The sequence below is a fragment of the Garra rufa genome, chromosome 24 (assembly GCF_049309525.1).
Source record: "Garra rufa chromosome 24, GarRuf1.0, whole genome shotgun sequence".
Lineage (NCBI taxonomy): Eukaryota > Metazoa > Chordata > Actinopteri > Cypriniformes > Cyprinidae > Garra > Garra rufa.
In genome coordinates, this window is record NC_133384.1 from 35010071 (window position 1) to 35029654 (window position 19584).

Sequence of the window (19584 nt, forward strand, 5' to 3'; positions counted from 1 at the left end):
TAATTTTCATCATAGACTGCTGCTGTTATGAAATGTGAAAAAAACGAAATGGCATTTTGATTTCACAAATAAGGTACAAAGGTGTACCTTATGAAAGGGTTCTGCCTCAGTGACAGCTTTTGTACCTTTTTGTCCTGAAATTGTGGGGTTCTGAAATAATTCTAAACGTTATAGAAATCCGTTTGTGATTTTTGCATACAATGCAATGCCTTATTTTGATGCATTAATTTCTTACAAAGTTACATGTGTATGTAAGAAAGTTTGTGTTTTTAACTGAAATTAACTATTTTCCTTATAGACTGCTGCTGTTATGAAATGTGAAAAACGAAATGGCAGATTGATTTCTGATGCCCTGGACATTGGATTTGGTGAGTAACATCCATAATGTACATATTGTATGTCGTCATAATTGCATAAGGACTAAAAATAACAAATGTATACTGCTCAAGGAAATTATTACATGCATGTTTTTTTTATAAGTATGCCTACTAAGTATTAATTTAATAGCACTAAACCATACAATGGGTACTGAACACTAAAAACTGCCAGAATTATTGTATTTTGCTATTTAATATGTAGGAACTAACATTTTTCTCATGTCGTCTTAATGTTTATCTGTCTAGATGTATTTACATCACAGCTATGCATGACGTCAGACTGTAAGGTTGCTGAATTGTGTGCTACCTGTTAAATACGGTATGTGTTATGCATATTTATATGACAAAACTTTATTTAAAAATTGTAATTTGCATTATGCAATTGCAAATAATGCACACAAGCATATCAATACAAGTTTGTTAAAGGGATAGTTCACTTAAAATGAAAATTTGACCTCACCCTGGAGAAATTTAGTTATCCATCACTTGCTCACCTCTGGAGTGAATGGGTGCCGTCAGAATGAGAGTCCAAACAGCTGATAAAAACATCACAATAATCCACAAGTGATCTACACCACTTCAGTCTATCAATTAAAATCTTGTAAAGCAAAAACAATCCAGGTATTTAACTTTAAACAAATTATTTACATCTTGGATGGCCTGAGGGTGAGTCACTTTTGGGTGCACTGTTTCTTTAAGCCTAATTATAAAATAAAACGTTTGATTTGATTAACATAATACTTGTATGTCTTTAAAATGTCATTAAAGAGAAATCTGTGCATGCAGATGTGGAATAAACGTCTTTGTCTCTGTAAGTACATGGAGAACCATTTTTATGTTTCACCAGTAGAGAGCAGCACTGCTCTGTTCTGCACCGTTTATTGTCTGTAAATGAGAGTTTAGTTATTATATAGAGTATTAAAAAGCATAAACGTGTTCTTTCTCTTTAATTAGTTTACTTAACACCAATTAAGAGGAGACACTGCATGCACCTGTCAAGTTTGAGATTTTGGGCTTTTTGGTTTTTCATAAAGTGTTTTTTCAGACTAGTGGAAAGAAAACGCCCAAATAACAGTGTTCTTTTATAGCACTTTATCAATTTGTGTCAGTAGATTTCAATTACAATGCATATTTTTTTAAGGCCGTTTTCTCAAAATGACTTTTTTCCTCTTACACTGAGCCATAAATCTCCACTTCAGTAGCACTTACACACACTAAACTTTACATTTTTATTCTTGTCTTAGTCCTGAAGGTTTTTTCAGAGGGATTTCTTTATATATAATTTGCTTGATTTTATACAACATTTTATCCCCCCCAAAAATGGTAAAAAATATAGTGTTTCCTGTCTTTTTTCTGAATTATGTTGTGACGAAATGAGATCCCCTCTGTAAAAACCTTTGACTCTAATATGTCATAAAAATTAAACAAGAATTTTCAAACTGATTTCATCCAGTGTTTAGATTTTTGTACTAGAAATGTATGCAAATTAGCGCATATTTCATTAAATAATAGCTCATTTGCATATTTAAACGTAACATTCTAAAAAACTTGTAATGCAAAAGATGTTTGCAATTATCAATGTAATCAATCAACTGGGTAACTAAGGTGATAACTATTAGTTAATTTTTTTACCCTATTCACCTGCAGTGTCTCGCCTTAATAAATAAGCACATAAATACATTATAAATGTAACACCTGGTTATTTTTCTGATGTACTTAGATTCCACACTTGATTGCACACATCATAGTCGTAACAGAATAATAATATTGATTAATGCTTACTTTGGAAAAACAGGTTTCGTGGGTTTTCTGCTTATTGATCAATACCAGTGCTGTCTTATATTATGTTAACAATTTTAGAAAGGTCATGAAGTTCATGGGTCATGGAGTTCATATCCACAAGGTCTGTGATGGATCGAAAACACACTAGTAGCAGTAAGAATGAATATCATGAGTTGCAAATATCTATCTGAGGACTCGCACTTTAGTTGATTAAGTGTCTTGATGGAGACGCTGTAGATGAAACACCAAGGTGTTACTGTAAATCACTGCATCATGCAGGTGGACAGCACAGCGGATACATTCATAGAAATGATCGTGGTCAGCTTATAATCAAAATTCAGGTTGATGTTGATTTCGAAAAGAGACCAAGATTGTGTTTTATGTACTTGTGAACTGTAAAATCACCACTAATTAGAGCGTGTTATCATAAACACTTCTTTCTAAGAAGAAAATCTGCACAATCCGTTTAGCTCCAGGTTAAAATCTGTCACGATTGTTAGTGGGGTTTGCTAAGGCTGGCATCACAGCATTGCTTATAATTAGGGTTAGAGATTTGAACAGAAACAAATACAGCAATAAATAATAAACAAATTATTATTTTCTACCTGATTTAAAAAAAAAATAAAAATAAATAAATCCACATATGTGACCCTGGACCACAAAACCAGTCATAAGGTAAAATTTTACAAAACTGAGATGTATACATCATATGAAAGCTCAATAAATAAGCTTTCTATTGATATATGGTTTGTTAGGATAGGACAATATTTGGCCGAGATACATCTATTGGAAAATCTGGAATCTAAGGGTGCAAAAAAATCAAAATACTGAGAAAATCACCTTTAAAGTTGTCCAAATTGAGCTCTTAACAATGCATATTACTAATCAAAAATTACATTTTGATATATTTATAGTAGGAATTTTACAAAAAATCTTCATGGAACATGATCTTTACTTAATATCCTAATGATTTTTGACATAAAAGAAAAATCAATAATTTTGACCCATACAATGTATTTTTGGCTATTGCTACAAATATACCCCAGCGACTTAAGACTGGTTTTGTGGTCCAGGGTCACATATGTGTTTTTCTTAAATATATTTCTAAACCATTTTTAAATGTTTTTATTTTTATTTAAACCTTAAAATGTTAAATGTAGCATGCAAGAAAATAAATGTGCTATATGTGCAAGAAAATACATTTCCAATTTTATAATACATTCTTGGTAAGTGCAAAACATTTTGAACAATATAAATAGTTATATAGTTATATTGCATAAATATAATGTAAATATTATATACACATATATAGATATATTTATTTATATTTTAAAATATAATCATGTTTTGTATATATTTGATATATTATTTATTTATTTATTGTATGGAAATGAATGATATCTTAAATCAAAATCAAACCTTAATAATTGCGGTTAGAAACACATACACCACTAAATAAATAAATAAATAATATAAAAATATTTAACAAATTTTCAAAAATGTTTTAAAGATGTTTTTTATTGTTATTTATTTATGTTATTTATTCTTAAACCTTAAAATGTTAAATATAGCATGCAAGAAAATAAATGTCTACATTTTTGATAAATGCAAAATATTTCATTTTTAAATACATTTTTAACAATATGAATAATTATATTGCAAATATATAAAACAATAGCCAAATGATGTGTGAAAAATATTTACTAATTATATTATACTTATTTTTATAGTTATATATTATAGAACTATAAAAATAAGAGTTATGAGATAACTAGATAATTATAAATATATTTTTAAATCTATATTGGCAATATTCACATTTTTCTCTTAAAAATTGGTAGTGAATTTTACAAACAGTTAGAAAAATGGCAAATAAAATGTATGAAATTTGGGAAAAGAAAAACTAAAATAGTATTTTTTTTATTGTGAAACATACTCCCAAAAGAATTTTAACAGTGTAAAATATTTTTTGTCTATGTATTTATTTATTTATATGTGTATGTAGAAATTATGTCTTAAATCAAAATCAAAGTGAACTTTAGAGATTTGAACAAAACACATATGTGACCCTGGACCACAAAACCAGTCTTAAGTCGCTGGGGTATATTTGTAGCAATAGCCAAAAATACATTGCATGGGTCAAAATTTTTGATTTTTCTTTTATGCCAAAAATCATAGAGAAATTAAGTAAAGTTCATGTTCCATGAAGATTTTTTGTAAAATTCCTACTGTAAACATATCAAAATGTAATTTTTGATTTGTAATATGCATTGTTAAGAACCTAATTTGGACAACTTTAAAGGTGATTTTCTCAGTCTTTTTGATTTTTTTGCATCCTCAGATTTCTGATTTCAAATAGATGTATCTCGGCCAAATATTGTCCTATCCTAACAAACCATACATCATTAGAAAGCTTATTTATTGAGCTTTCATATGATGTATAAATCTCAGTTTTGTCAAATTTAACCTTATGACTGGTTTTGTGGTCCAGGGTCACATATACCAAAAAAATTATAAAACAAACCATTTTTTATTTAAACCTTAAAATGTTAAATATAGTATGCAAGAAAATAAAGAAATGGCCAATAAAACATTGAATTAATGTTATTAAATTCATTAAAATTTGGAGTAGATACACTAAAACAGTATTTTTTATTGTGAAACATACTCCAAAAATCTTTGTTTTATTTACAACTTGTTTATTTTTTTATATCTAATTTATTTATTTATGTATTTATTTACTTATTAAATGGAAATGAATGAGATCTCAAATCAAAATCAAAGTGAGTTTTAAAGCCAACAACAATTCGAGCGTATTGTCATACAATCTTGTGTCTGAGAAAATCTCCACAGCCTGTTTAGCCTCGGGTGAAAATCTGTTGCGATTTTTAGACTCGCTTTTATTTGTTACACTATTTGAACAGACAGTCTTAATGTAAAACGAAACAGAATGGTTCATTATACCAATTTAGCTGCTTTTAGTCCATGTTGACTCGATCCAAATCTAACCGTGCTAAAATGATGACCCAGATATCTAAAAAGAAGAGCAGCGAATTTACACAAGGGGTCAGTACCTCTTTACCAGACCACATCCACCCCATATGCCATCCTAGTTATTAAAAAATCCCTCTTTCACAATAAAAATCCCCGAAAGCTTCTTAAAAACATTAACATCAACTATATTACTTTTATTTACTCACACCGCACATAGCACATAGACGTTTTAGACTTTAGAGATTCATCTTCACATTTATTACCACACTTAACCAGTCCTCAGAGATGATAACCAAGCCAAATGGCTTCATTAAATAGTAAGCTGCTGTACAGAGGCATGCCAAAGTTTAGGAGCCCCTTGCAGAATCTGTGAAAATGTGAATAATTTGAACAAAATTAATACAAAATGCATGTTATTTTTTATTTAGTACTGTCCTGAGTAAGATATTTTACATAGAAGATGTTTACATATAGTCCACAAGACAAAAAAAACCTTACTGTGTGTGGTTACCTAAATGATCTACGACTGTTTTTGTGTGTGTGTGTGTGTGTGTGTGTGTGTGTGTATTTTGTGATGTTTGTTCATGAGTCCCTTATTTGTTCTGAACAGTTAAACTGAGCACTGTTCTTCAGAAAAATCCTCCAGGTCCTGCAGGTTCTTCATTTTTCCAGCATCTTTTGCATATTTGAACACTTCGCAGCAGTGGCTATGATTCATCTCTTCACACTGAGGACAACTGAGGGACTCATACACAACTATTAACCCGTTTAATCCCATTTTTTTTCCCAGACATGAAGATATCCACATGATGTGTCATTATTACCCCTTTGAAATAATCAATAATATATATATTTAAAAAAAAAAAAAAAAAATCCAAATTATTGTATATACTGAAGTAACATTTTTCATAAAAACTGTTATATCTTAGCCCAGGTATTTTAAACTCATTGATCACATTCTATGGTTACTATTATGCATAAAAAACCTTATGCAACATTGATAGGAGCACTAAAATAAAAGACAAAAACATACAACCAGTAACATATTTTAAAATTGTTACCTTTTTGTTAAATATAACATAAAATTATGTTAGTGCTACCAGTATTAGAACATCAATATTGTAAAGTAGAATTTTTTATTTAGTGCAATATTTTGCCATTGCAACATTTTAGTGTAATTTTCATTAACAACTGCAACTGGATTTTATATTGTATACGGTACCTAAGTTCAACTGTTATCCCACCGCTCACAATTGTGACCATCATCAGCATGTTTACTCATTCTATGACAACACTCAACAAAACTGAATATATGTGACCCTGGACCACAAAACCAGTCTTAAGTCGCTGGGGTATATTTGTAGCAATAGCCAAAAATACATAGTATGGGTCAAAATTATTGATGTTTCTTTTATGCCAAAAATCATTAGGAAATTAAGTAAAGATCATGTTCCATGAAGATTTTTTTGTAAAATTCCTACTGTAAACCTATCAAAATGTAATTTTTGATTAGTAATATGCATTGTTAAGAACTTAATTTGGACAACTTTAAAGGTGATTTTCTCAGTATTTTGATTTTTTTGCACCCTCAGATTCCAGATTTTCAAATAGATGTATCTCGGCCAAATATTGTCCCATCCTAACAAACCATACATCAATAGAAAACTTATTTATTGAGCTTTCATATGATGTATATATCTCAGTTTTGTCAAATTTAACTTCATTACTGGTTTTGTGGTCCAGGGTCACATATGTGAATTTATATAATGTGGACCAAAAATCTTTGTCATATGTTTGTTAACATACTTTACTAGCCTTATGTTTTGGAGCTTTGATGCAGCCATCAACTTCTCAAGGTGCAAACAGGAAATAAACTGCTCTGGTCATGTGACAATTTGCACTAATCATGTGAAACTGCACATATTTAATTGAGACCCTTTATTCCATATTTGCAGGAAGTGCATTAAAACATCAGTCAGTAAGGTTTTTAGAGCTTTATCAATGAAAACCTTTTTTTTACGGTCACAGTTGTGGGGTTAACTAGTGGGATTAAATGGGTTAAAAAAAAAGGTTCAAACATTCACTGATGCTCCAGAAGGAAACACGATGCATTAAGAGTTTTGCACAGGATGAAGATGTTCAATTTTTTTTTTTTTTTTTTGAAATATCATTGTTATTTGCCCTTCGGAAGCAACAAAAGTCACTTGTGTGTTTCCCAGAAGACAGATTAAGTCAAATTTATCTTATTCTTCAATTCAAAAAGCTTGTAAAGTAAACCTTTTTTAATAGTTGTGTTTGAGTCCCTCAGTTGTCCTCAGTGTGAAAAGATAGATCTCAAAATCATACAGTCACTGCTGGAAAGGGTTCAAATATGCAAAAGATGCTATAAAAAACGAAGAATCTGCAGGACCTGAATTATTTTTCTGAAGAACAGTGCTCATTTTAACTGTTCAGGACAAGGGACTCATGAACAACCATCACAAAATAATTCCGTTCACAAAAAACAGTGCTCTGTCTGACAGCTCTGACTCTGATTGCTCTGTCAATTCGTCGTCATCAGTCAGGAACCTAGGCGTCCTATTCGGTAGCAATCTATCCTTCGAAAGCCACATTTCTAGCATTTGCAAAACCACATTTTTTCCATCTAAAAAATATATCAAAATTACGACCTATGCTCTCGATGTCAAATGCAGAAACGTTAATCCATGCGTTCATGACCTCAAGGGTAGATTATTGTAATGCTTTACTGGGTGGCTGTTCTGCATGCTTATTACGCGGCTCTTTGGAATGCTTGATTCTGATTGGTCAGTTGAGACATTTGCAGGTTCGTTCTTTTCAAATAATCACCGCTCCAAAGTAATAACGCATAGCCGGTACTACTTGTATGTTTAAAAATCCCTCCGTGCCAACAAAGATTACCGTTTGGCGCCATCTTGTGACAAACACTGGACAACCACAATTAACAATGGAAAATTTCGACATTAATCTATTTAAACTGTCTTACTAATGTACATAGTTTGAATTTTAGTCACGTGGTACTATATCGTTTCGCGGAAGGATAACAATGTTAATTTAAAACAAATATGCCAATAAAAGGTTTCAAATTCATATTCATGTCCAGTTTTTTTCCTTATGTGGCAAGTAGCCGTGTAATAAGCGGGATAATGAATCCCTTACTTATTAAACAAACTCCAGCTGGTCCAAAATGCAGCAGCAAGAGTTCTTACTAGAACCAGAAAGTGTGACCATATTAGACCAGTTCTGTCAACACTGCACTGGCTCCCTATTAAACATCGTATAGATTTCAAAATCTTGCTAATTACTTATAAAGCCCTGAACGTTTAGCTCCTCAGTACTTGAGCGAGCTCTTATCATATTATAGTCCCTCACGTCCGCTGCATTCTCAAAACTCTGGCAATTTGATAATACCTAGAATATCAAAATCAACTGCGGGCGGCAGATCCTTTTCACATTTAGCGCCCAAACTCTGGAACAATCTACCTAACACTGACACACTCTGTCAGTATAAATCTAGATTAAAGACCCATCTCTTTAACCTGGCCTACACTTAATACATTTCATAATCCAAATCCGTTAAAGGATTGTTAGGCTGCATTAATTAGTTCAACCAGAACCAGGGACACTTCCTATAACACCTGATGTACTCGTTGCATCAGAAGAAGAATTGCATCTACGCTAATATTAGTATCTTTCCTTCTTATTCCAAGGTCACAGTAGCCACCTGTATCCAGATCAGACGGTCACTGCAGTCTCCCGGATCTAGTCCGTGCCCATCAGCACTCAGAGATATCCTCTACGGCCCTGAATGCCAGCTGAGACCACATCACATCAAGACCGCGAAAACCAGATGAGTCCTCTCCAATCTAATTTTGTGGCAACTTGGAACTCTTGCATCTACATTAATATTAGTCTGTTTGTTTCTTATTCCCAGGTCACCATAGCCACCAGATCCAGTCCGTATCCAGATCAGACGGTCACTGCAGTTCCCCGGATCCAGTCCAAACCAAGAGCAGACGGTGGATCAACACCTACAGCCGAATGTCAGCAGATACCGTGTCAACTAGATGAGCCCCAGAGACAGATCTTCAAGAAAGAACTCCTACCCTAAACGGCCACAGGAACCAGATGAGTCCTCTCCAATTTGACTTTGTTGCAATATGGAACTCTTGCATTATTATTGACATTTTATTTTATTAATTTTATACTGTAATGTTGCTTTGACACAACTTGTATTGTAAAAAGCGCTGTATAAATAATCTTTTATTTATTAATCTTTTATTAAGAAGGGTTCTCCCAAGCTTTCGAACAGGGTTATATTTACTATATGTAAACATCTTTTATGTAAAATATCTTACTCAGGACAGTACTAAAGAAAAAATAATATGCATTTTATATGATCTCTCTTATTTTGGTAAATTAATAACATTTTCACAGATTCTGCAATGGGTTCCCAAAATTGTACATGCCACATTCGTGATCATCGGCATACAGCCAGTGATTGAACGCCCTGAGAATGTGTTTTAGGCTCCGTAGTATCTGCTGCGTTTGATTAATGTCTGATTTAGGAAGCCTGAGTGCGCCTGCGTGTCGTGTGTGTGTGTATGTGTGTGTGTGCACTGCAGTGAATGTGTGTTTGTGTGTTTAGTCTCTCTTTAAGACTCCTGCAGGGTAGATGGAGAGCTGCAGCCCTTTGGACACGCCCCTCTCGCTTCCGATTGGCTGGAGACCGCCGCCTCCTTCCCCTCCTTCATTGGTATTCAGGTAGTACGGTCTTTGTGGAGGACAGAGGAGAGAGAGAGGGCAGGAGGGAGAGATTTACAGAGGTAAAGGCGATAGGAGCACAACGCGACGGGCGAGCGGAGAGGGACGGGCGGAAGGCTTGAGAAAGGAAACTAGAAGAAAAACAGACAGAAGTGGACAGACTGCAGGCTAAGGGGCGATTTCGAGGTGGATGGAAGCGGGTGCGAAAGTGCCACAGGAGTCTGTGGGTTCTGGACGGTGAGTGGCAGTTTGGATTTTAACCCAGCTGGAATCAAGCAAACCCTAGACTGACGGCTCTGCTGGAGGACATCCTGCGGATTCACCGCTGGCCTTTACTGGTGCGAGCGTGCGAGGGGTCTCTGTCCCCCCATCGGGGAGGCGTGCCGCGCAGACGGACGGACGGACCGCTGGCGTGTGTGTGTGTACGTGTCTCTGCGTGCCATTTCCCCCTATGTCCTTCTTTTTGTGGCTGTGTGCGCACCAGGGCCCAGTATATGGATAGAAGCTCTCTGTTTCAGCTCATACAAGAGCAGGTAAGCAGCAGCAGGTTGCTATGGTTACTGCATCCTCCTATGCATCGATGTGTGTGTGTGTGTGTGTGTGTGTGTGTGTGTGTGTGTGTGTGTGTGTGTGTGTGTGTGTGTGTTTCTAGGCCGATACGGTGCGAGATGGACAGTCGGAATGAATGAGTATTGGTGTTCAGTCAGTGGATGTTACTGTAGTAGTACACTAGATAACAGCACTGGTGCTGGACACATGCTTGGTTATGTTTATGCTGATGTATGGAAATATGTGGATGTGTACACCTACATGCATGCTATTTTATCACTCTAAATCATTTAAACACACTACGGTTCAAAACTTTGGGGTTGGTAAGATTAAAAAAATATATGTTTCTAAAAAAAGTCTTTTCTGCTTACCAAGGCTGCATTTATTTGATTAAAAATACAGTAAAATCAGTAAAATTGTGAAATATTATTTCAATTTAAAAATAGCAGTTTTATGTTTAATTTTTTTTAAAGATATAATTTATTTCTGTGATGCATTTTCAGCATCACTACTAGAGTCTTGAGTGTTACATGATTCTTCAGAAATCCTTTTTTTTTTGCAAATGTATGTAAATATGTGGATGTGTGCACTCGCATGCTATTCACCCAAAATCATTAAAAAACATACTACAGAAACAAAAGTTTGGGGTTGGTAAGATTAAAAAAAAGAAAGTAAAATAAGTATTTTCTGCTCACCAAGGCTGCATTTGTTTGATTAAAAATACAGTAAAATTGTGAAATATTATTTTACTTTAAAATAGCGGTTTTCAGTTTACATATTTCTTTAAGGTATAATTTATTTCTGTGAAGCAATGCTGAGTTTTCAGAATCATCACTAGAGTCTTGAGTGTCACGTGATCCTTCAGAATTTTTTTTTTTTTTGTGAATGTATTTAAATATGTGGATGTGTACACTTACATGCATGCTATTTTGTCACCCAAAATCATTTAAACACACTACAGTTCAAAAGTTTGAGGTCGATAAGATTTAAGAAAAAAATTTTTTTTTGCTTTTCTGCTTAACAAGGCTGCATTTATTTAATTACAAATTTGAAATATTATTTCAATTTAAAGTAGTGTTTTTCTGTTCTAATATTTTAAATAAATATAATTTATTTCTGTGACGCAAAGCTGTAAAATTGTGAAATATTATTTGAATTTATAATAGTGACTTTCTGTTTGAATATTTTTTTAAACAATTTATTTCTGTGACGCAAAGCAAAATTTTCATCATCATTACTAGAGTCTTGAGTGTCACATGATACTTCAGAAATAATATTTTTTGCTAATATATAGAACGGTGGATATGTGGATGTGTGCATTTGCATGCTATTTTACAACCCAAAATCATTTAAACACATACTACTAAAAATACAGTAAAATCAGTAAAATTGTGAAATATTATTTACATTTAAAATAATGGTTTTCTGTTTGAAAATTCAGCTTGCATTGCAAAAATAAATTATATTTAAAAATATTCAGTGTCAGATGATCCTTCAGAAATAATTCTAATATGTTAATTTACTGCTCAAGAAACATTTTCAATGATAAAAACAGATTTACTGCTTCATATTTTAGTGGAAAGAATTTTTTCAAAAAATTCTTTGATGTTTCTTTGAGTTTAAAAACAGCATTTATTTGAAATAGAATTAAATACAATATCTGTTGTAACATTATAAATATATTTGCCACCATTTTTGGTCAATTTATTGCATCCTTTCTTTAAAAGAAAATCTAATGACCCCACATTTTTTAACAGTAGTGTTTATATTTCAATATAATTTTTCTTAAATAAAAGATTGTTAAATCTAGCTCATTTCATTTCAGAGCTGCAAAACGATTAGTTGTGATTAATCGATTTCAAAATAAAAGTGTTTACATACAATTATATGCAATACATATAAATATTTTTTTTAATATATACATATGTGTGTATTTATATATATATATAATAAATATACACAGTACACGAACATATAGTATGTAAATGTAAAAAACTTTTATTTTTAATTGATTAATCGCGACTAATCGTTTTGCTGCTCTACATTCAACTCAGTTCTGTTCCGTTTAATTCAATTTTATTGATCATTTTAAAATGGATATTTCAGTTCAGCTTCATTGGAATTGTTTCCAAGTTGCTATACTCATAAAACGTATCATCCACTGGATGATAAGAACAGGGAAAACTCCTTCAGATAAATGAAAGGAAAGAGGAGACCCAAAAATACTCGATACAAGTCATCACTGATCAAAAAAGAGCTTTAGTAGATGCAGCAACAGACACCAAGAAATACCAAAATATGTTTAGTCAAAAATGATGTGTTATGTTTCTAGCACAGTGGGGTTTTTTTTTTTTTTTTTTTTACAGCTGGCAGATTACACTGCTGTTTGTGTGCAAACACTGCAAAAACATGACTTATTTATACCTTCAGTCTGACCCGCCAGTTTGTAGAACGCATTACTCTCTACGTACAGAAGTAGAAATAGAAGGAGGTCAGTGAGAACTTTAAAGTAAGAGTTTTACTGTTTGAACAGTGAGATGTTCTGGATAAGCACTTCTCGTTCAGCTTTCTTGGCACAACCAAAAAAACGGGAAAGCTCTTTGTAAGTCCTGGCAGCTCACATCACAAGAGTTCAAAAATTCATCAGGATTCAAACAACAGCTTGGTTTGAATACATATACATGAGCATATGCTAATTAGTTTCATTCTTGAAGCAAAAGCAGCTCTTCAGACATAAAATTCAGATTTAAAGGTTCTCAAATAAAGGTCACGCTTTCTGGTCTAGGTTTATAAATGGGATGCCATTTGCAATTCAGTGTTTCCGACTGATTATTTTCACACCTTAAGTAAATATTAATAAAATGTATAATAATAATAATCAGAATGTACGCACTACCAGTCAAAAGTTTTTAAACAGTAGGATTTTTTAATGTTTTTAAAGAAGTCTCTTCTGCTCACCAAGCCTGCAATTATTTGACTTAAATTTTGAAATATTTTTACTATTTAAAATAACTGTTTTCCATTTGAATATATTTTAATATGTAATTTATTCCTGTTATCAAACCTGAATTTTCAGCATCATTACTAGAGTCTTGAGGGTTACATGATCCTTCAGAAATCATTCTGATATGCTGATGAATTTTATATTATTATCAATATTTAAAGCAGTTTGTATTTTACAGAATACAAGAGAGAAATTATAGAAATTAATTTCTTTTATTTAGCAAGCATGCGTTAAATTGATCAAAAGTGATAAAAAAAGACATTTTATATATTTATGCAAAATATTTCTATTTCAGATTAATGCTGTTCTTCTTGAAACCAATGAAACCTAAAAAAAAAAAAATTCTAACCTGCTTTTTCCAACATAATAATAAATGTTTTTTGAGCAGCAAATCAGAATATCAGAATGATTTAAAAGGAGAAGGATCACGTGACTGGAGTAATGATGCTAAAAATTCAGCTTTGAAGACACAGGAATAAATTACATTTTAAAATGCATTCAAATAGAAAACAGTTCTTTTAAATAGTAAAAAAACATTTCCAAATTTTACTGTTTTGCTGTACTTAGGATCAAATAGATGCAGAATTTCTGAGCAGAAGAGACTTACTTAAAAAACCTTAAAAAAACTTACTGTTCAAAAACTTTTGACTGACAGTGTATGCTTCTTCTAACATAATTCATTAGTTTGCCAAAAAAAAAATGTAACAACTCAAGAGTTGAGCATGCATGAAAACATTCTAAATACCGTAGCAACCATGATATAACACTCCAGCAACATTGTAAGTAGCAAAAATTTGTGGCAATAGCCAACAAAATTGTGTGGGTCAAAATTATCAAATTTTCTTTTATGCCAAAAATCATTAGGATATTAGGTAAAGATCATGTTCCATGAAGGTATTTTGTACATTTCCTACTGTAATATACTTTTTAATTAGTAATATGCATAGATTTTTTTGCACCCTCAGATTGCAGATTTTCAAATAGTTGTATCTCAGCCAAATATTGTTCTAACAAACCATACATGAATGCAAAGCTTATTTATTCAGCTTTCAAAAAATTGACCCTTATGACTGGTTTTGTGGTCCCGGGTCATGTATATCAATAGCTGCTTTTTTTAGATAATAATCCGACATATATATTGAATGCATTTTCAATGTGAGTAAATTGTCAACACACTGATTATTTTTAAACTGTGATTTGAGGATGCTGGCAGTCATATTAGGCAGTATCAGTGTGTGTGAATGTGTGTGTGTTTGATTTTGTTGTCTAATCTATGCTGATGCTGAGAGATTAGGTTGATTGATGGATAGGAAAGGCAATCATTCAGTCGGAGGGGCAGAATTGATCCTTGCCTCCGGGAGATGAGGGACACACATACTCGCATCTGAGAGTCATCAGCTGAGTGAGTGAGTGTGTGTGTGTTTGTGTTGGTACAGAGTGGGTGTGTTTCATATGTTTTCACTTCTGCTCCTGATTTTGCTTGTACAGTAAGTGTGTTGTCAGACGGAAGCAATGCCGGATGGTTGGCTTGTGTCGTGTGGGTGTGTGTTTAAGTGTACGTATGGTGTGATTGTGCTGCAGCTACTGTGTGTGTAAAGGCAAGATGCTTAACCTTTCAGTTTATTATGATTTTTTTTTTCTTCCGTAGGAAGCAGTGCTGAGCTCAGACTATTTCTGGCTCTAATGCACACGCACACAGTTCACACGTGCAAACACACACACACACACACACACACACACACACACACACACACACACACACACACACACACACACACACACACGTACAACGCTCTGTGTGATAAACTGAATTAATGAAAGACAGCTCTAAATTACAGAATTACCCGGTGTCTCTTCTCACCGACTGGAGTTTAGTTAGTGCTGCTTGTGAAAGTAAGGATCGCTGTTGCTTATACACTCAGTGTTAAAGGCTTGTTCAAGGTTTTTATAGGTAACTAAAAATGGTAGCACTTTACAATAAGGTTCATACATTAGTTAACTTGAACTAAGAATGAACAATACTTCTACAGCATTTATTAATCTTAGTACATGTTCATTTCTAATAAGTCATTCCGTGTCAAATCAACCAAATCTCAAAAACTTCCCCGGCTCATTTTTTTTATTTTGCTAATATTTATTCTGAGGAAAGCCATTTGTTTGATGAAAGTACATTTTTATAGAAATTACTACTTTTATTTAGCAAGGATGCTTTAAATTGATCAAAAGTGATGATAAAGACATTTTCTAATGTTACAAAAGATTTCTTTTTTGAGGTAAAATCTGTTCTTCTGAATTTCTGTTCATCAATGTAACCTGAAAAAATTGTACTCAGCTTTTTTTCAACATAATAAATGTTTTTTGAGCAGAAAATCAGTATATTGCAATGATTTCTGAAGGATCATGTGACTGGAGTAATGATGCTAAAAATTCAGCTTTGAAATCACAGAAATAAATTACATTTTAAAACCTATTCAAATAGAAACCAGTTATTTTAAAAAGTAAAAATATTTCAAAAGTGTGCTGTTTTTGCTGTACTTTGGATCAAATAAATGCAGGCTTGGTGAACGGAAGAAAAAAACATTAAAAAAACTTTTGACTGGTATTGAATGTTTCTTCTGACTAATATAATTCATTAGTTTGACAAAAAATGTAACAACTCAAGAGTTGAACGTGTGGAAAACATTCTAAATACCATAGCAACCACAATATAACACCCTAGTAACAACCTTAGAATTCCGGTGGTCACTTCTGTAACCCTGGACCACAAAGCCAGTAAAAATGGTAACACTTTACAATAAGGTTCACACATTAGTTAACATGAACTAAGAATGAACAATATTTCTACAACATTTATTCATCTTAGTTAATGTTAATTTCTAATAGGTTACATAAAAAATATACATAACTTCCCCGGCTCAAATTTTTGATTTTGCTAATATTTATTCTGAGGAAAGATAGACATGCATAGTGATGAAAGCCAAAATATTAAATGTCATGGATGAATATTTACTGAGTAATCCACTATTTTGTAGAGGGTGGTCAAAACGGCCATTTTCACCTTAGATTCAGAATCAAGTTACAGGGGGTTAAAGTTTACTTAGGAAAGATGGCAGCATCTTATTTTTACACAGAGATTGGTAGTACTATTAGTAAAATCTGTTGACTTTAGCAAGCTTTGTTGCATTATGTGCCAATGGTGACCATTCAAAAATGGGGAAACAGCACTTTTCAAGTTTTTCTCCAAAGTTGGCATGTCTGTAACTCAAGTAGTATTAAAGATATTTGAATGCCCTTTTAGATGTTGGGTCTTAATAAACTGTCCTTTTGGCATCTTTATTTTTAATTCCCTATGAGATTCGGTTCCAGAGATATTGGAATGTCAATATGGATCCAGGAGTAAATCATTCAAATGTAGACATTATCAGTGGTCGAAAACCAAACGTGGGTCAGTTTGAAAAAATACAATACTTATTTTCTTTTAAAAAGGAATGTCTGAAGAATAAATATTGTTAAAACTAGAGATGTATTATGTTTCTTTCAGTCAAGACAGCTTTATGTTTGTAAGCAGTCTTTGCTTTGGCACCAGCTGTTGGGAGAGAAAGAAGGCAGTTGATAGTTGGATTGCCGCACCATATTTAGCATTATATTTGCATAAAATAGCAGCAGTTTGTCCTCTAAGACTCCTCCTCAGTGACCAGCTGCAGCGGTAGAGACTTCAGATGTTTCTCCTGAGAAAAAGACCACAAAACCAGTCTTGAGTAGCACGGGTAAAAATTATCGATTTTTCTTTTATGCCAAAAATCCTTCCTTCATTCTTCCTTTCTTCTTTCTGTTTTTTTCTTTCTTCCTATGGTCTTTTGCCTTCCCTTTCCTTCCTTTTATTTCCCATCCTTCTTTCTATCCTTCCTTCTTTGCATCTTTTTCTTCCTTCCTTTCCTCTAATTTCCCTTCCTTGCTTCCTTCCTTTTTTCCTTTCCTTTCCTCTAATTTCCCTTCCTTCCTTCCTTCCTTCCTTCCTTCCTTCCTTCCTTCCTTCCTTCCTTCCTTCCTTCCTTCTTTCTGTTTTTTCTTTCTTCCCTTTCCTCTAATTTCCTTTTCTCTTCCTTCCTTCCTTCCTTTGGTCTTTTGCCTTCCCTTTCCTTCCTTTTATTTCCCATCCTCCTTCCTTCCTTCTTTGCATCTTTTTCTTCCTTCCTTTCCTCAATTTCCTTTCCTTTCTTCCTTCTGTCGCTTTCTTTCCTTCCCTTCTTCTAATTTCCCTTCCTTGCTTCCTTCTTTCCTTCCTTCCTTCCTTCCTTCCTTCCTTCCTTTCCTCTAATTTCCCTTCCTTCCCTCTTCTTTTCCTTTTCTTTCCTTTCCTTTGTTTCTTCTGTTTTTTCTTCCTTCCATTTCCTCTCTTGTAATTTCCTTTCCTTTTTTCCTTTTCTCCTTTCCTCCTTCCTTTCTTCCTTGCTTCCATCTTTTGCCTTCCCTTTCCTTTCTTCTAATTTCCTTCCTGCCCTCCTTCCTTCTTTGCATCTTTTTCTTCCTTCTGTCATTTTCTTCCCTTCCCTTCTTCTAATTTCTCTTCCTTATTTTCATTTCTAATTTAGAATTTTCTCTAATTTCTTTCCTATTTCATATGTATGATGTTCCATGAAGATATTTAGTAAATTTCCTACTGTAAATAAATCAAAACTTAATTTTTGATTAGTAATATGCATTGTAAAGAACTTCATTTGGACAACTTTAAAGGCGATTTTCTCAATATTTAGATTTTTTTTTTGCACCCTCAGATTCAAGATTTTCAAATAGTTGGATCTCAGCCGAATATTTTCCTATCCTAACAAACCATGAATCAGTGAAGATCTTATTTGTTTAGCTTTCAGATGATGTATAAATCTCAGTTTTAGAAAATTGACCCTTACGACTGGTTTTGTGGTCCAGGGCCACATATAAGCAAGAGTGCATTCAATTAATCAAAAGTGACAGTAAAGACATTTATAATATTACATAAGATATCAGTTTCAAATAAATGCTGTTCTTTTGATCTTTCTGTATTACTTTAATAATAAGAAACGCCTCTTGAGCAGCACATCAGTATATTAGAATGATTTCTGAAGGATCATGTGACGTTGAAGACTGGAGTATTGATGCTAAAAGTTCAGCTTTGCATCACAGATATAAATTACATTTTAAAATATATTCAAATAGAAAACAGTTCTTTAAATTGCAAAAATATTTCACATTTTTAATATATTTTTGATTACATAAATGCATTCTTGGTGTGCATAAAACACTTAAAATCTTTCAAAGGTGTGTGTGTGTGTGTCAGTGGATGCCATTTGAATACCCTGGTATTTATTAGAGCACTCTAATAGTTTCACCTGATGCCGTCATTGTACCATGGTACTGCTCCAGAACTGCTTTGTAAACTTTACAGTGTAAATCTAAGATCATTAGTGATGAGAAAGCTGACATATTTTACTACTAACACCATATCATTGCTCAGATGTTTCTGGGCTCAGCCATATGGTGTGTATTTTCAGAAACCATGGCAACAGTAAGGCTCTTTTTAGCACACTTTAGCAGTGAACACCAGGCGGAGGGAAACGGCTTTGTTCAAGCTCATGTAATCAATGAACAGACCATCGGCTGCATTCAGACTGACATGCACTTACTAGACTGATGCTTTACTACAGCTGGAATGGCAAGCAGATTCTGTTCACCGTAGTATTTAGATGGTAGATGTGCTGTGTTTTGGTGATTTGTGTACATGAGGTGACAAAAGTGGATCAGTCGCTGACGGTGTTCACATACGCAAGCGATGTCAGTCTTTCTCGGGGTGACACATTGGTAATTTGTAACCATGGTAACACGGCAGCGGCTGAATCGCCTCACTAACTGATTCTTTTACTTCCATCCTTCGCTCCACATGTGTCTGCTGCTCTCATCCCTCCATCCTTCATCCTCCGCTCATTACACAGAGCCCTCGCGTTCACCCGCTCGCCTTCCTCTTCCTCCTCCTCCTGTCTGTTTCAACATCATTACAGGCTAGCACATTATTTATTAGTTTGTATGTGCTTCTTTCTTTTTCTTTCTTTCTTGTTTTCTTTC